The following is a 2,414-nucleotide window of genomic DNA, read 5'->3' on the forward strand; positions in this document are numbered from 1 at the left end:
ACGGAGGCCCCATCCATAAGCAGCTGCTCCAGGAGGTCAAAGAGGAGGCAGTGAGGAGAGCCCAGCAAGGCAGGGAGGGGAGGAGATGAGGGGCTGGGAAGGGGAAGGGAGGACCACGCACTTGGTCTCGGAGGACCAGGCACTGCAGGCTCGGCACTGCTGGCTCTCAGGGTGCCCTGGATGGGCAAGGTGGTGCCAGGTGCCATCCCACCATGTGCCCTGGCTTTCCTCTTGTCCCCACAGCCATGACCTTGGGACAGATGGCTCTGCACATCCTTGCCCTCCTCTTCTGCCAACACAGTTCAGGGAAAATACTTCCACTACTCCACCTCAGTAAGGGTCCCAGGTGGCTCCATGCTGCTCGGGGTGCTGGAGGTGGCAGCAGAGGAGAACCCTGAAACTTTTAGGTGAGAGCCAGAGGGGCTGTGGCAGTGGGGATGGGCATCCCACCACCCAGCCCGGAGCCCACTCCCTCTTCCTGGCAACTTCCGGACATCCTGGGGCACCATGGTGGTCTCCATCCACGAGCTGGCTTCCAGCATGCATGACAGGACATACTGGCAGTGCCACAGTGCTGGGGACCCCCTCAATGAGGATGGGTGGCCCAGGGTGGGGGAGCACCTACAAACCACCAGCTGGGGAGCACATCCAGGCCATCTTCAGCTCCTACTGATGCCACTGAAAGACAGTGGGAGCTGCCATGGAGCAAGGAAGTGTCATTCCAGCATGTCCCTGGGCATCTCTGTGTGGCCCTGGGAGTGGCAGACAGTGCCACAAAGTAGGAGGTCCCTTGTATCCCCAACCTCCAGGGCAGGGAAAACAAGGAGGTATTGTTCTTACAGTCCCACCCTGGCATAACTGGAGGGGAACCCAGTACAAGACACCAAGAGCCCCCAGGACACAGGTGGCAGGGATCCAGCAGATAACCCTGCACCAGATTGGCTTGTGGGGCCAGGGTGGAGATTTGGGTTATAAACCTCAGGGATCAAGGGGACCCACAGGACCCAGGGGATGGGGTGGGCAGCACAGAGCAGAGCCAATCGAAACCACGATGGGGAAGGGATCAGTGCCATCTGCAGGGCAGAAGGACACTGGACTGACCGCAGAGCCACTGTTGGATGGAAATGGATTGTTAGGGGTGTCAGGGGCTCCCATCGTACCAGGGACTCACCACACTGGGGCCCTTGCTAACAGGCAGGGGGGGTGCGGACAGAGAGCAAGTCAGTTCCCTGGGACACACGGGACCTCTCGATCCACTCGCAACTTTAGGCCTAAGGGGGGAAACTGTCAAGAAGTTCTTTGATTATTCAGGGACTAAGTGGGATAGAGGAGCAGGTGCATTTTATTCAACCGCTATTGGTAAATGCGGGGGATAGGTCTGAAAGGCATGAATGTCTGTTTGTTCCTGATTGTGATTGTAATTTACTGGGAAGGGATTCGATGGCTAAACTGGGAATGTAAATTGATATTGTGAAAGGTGATAAGGAAGCTACCACTGCTGTAACTGTCTGTCAAATCCCTGAGAAGGCCTATGCTGAAGTAAACCCAGAAGTGTGGGTAGTCCCAGGGAAATGTGGAAAATTAGATATGGAACCTCTCCAAATCACTTTGAAGCCACCAGGACAAGCGGTGTTTAAAAAGCAATACCCTCTTTCAGGAGGGAATGAAGGGGTTACAGCCGGTTACTGAGTCCCTGTTAAAGGCAGGTCTTTTGGAGCCATGGATGTCTCCCTATAACACTGCTATCCTGCCAGGTGAGAACCTGGCAGAATTTCAAAGTGTTAAAAAGCAGATGAACTGAGGCTCCTGCCCTAGCCCTTCCAGACAGGGAAAAAGTATTTGCATTTTATGTGGATGTTGAACAGGACCATGCCAGAGGAGTTCTAGTGCAAGAACACCACGGGGCGGTACTTGAAGACTGATGGCCCATTCTTCTGAAATGTTAGACCCCTCGGTGAGGGGTGGCCCCATGGTTTGCAAAATTGTGTAGCCACGGCTTTCATGGTAACTGAGGATGGCAGGAGGCTCTCTAACCCTTAAGCCTCACATCAAGTAAAGGCTTTGTTGACCAAAAGAGCCTCTCATGGAACAGGGAAGATTTAGAATTAAGAAGGGGGGAAGGGTTTAACCCCACCTCCTGTTTAACTGGTCCCGAGGGAAGAGACCTGAAGGAAACTCATAACTGGATTCAGGAAATAGATCTCCAGATGACGAGGAGATATTCAATTATCCCCCTTGGAATTAATGTTAGGGATTTTTCTTTTTCCAGAGCAGTAAATCAGGATGTTGATGGAGGTCTCTGGTTCTGTTCCCAACAGGGCAGCCATTTGGCACAGCCCATGAACGCAGCATCGGAGTCCATGGAGGTGTAGGACAGGTGCTTGTTGTCCGCTTCTTTCCCTCTCCCACTCCCC

The sequence above is a fragment of the Corvus brachyrhynchos genome, unplaced genomic scaffold, assembly GCF_000691975.1.
Source record: "Corvus brachyrhynchos isolate BGI_N302 unplaced genomic scaffold, ASM69197v1 scaffold95, whole genome shotgun sequence".
NCBI classification, from domain to species: domain Eukaryota; kingdom Metazoa; phylum Chordata; class Aves; order Passeriformes; family Corvidae; genus Corvus; species Corvus brachyrhynchos.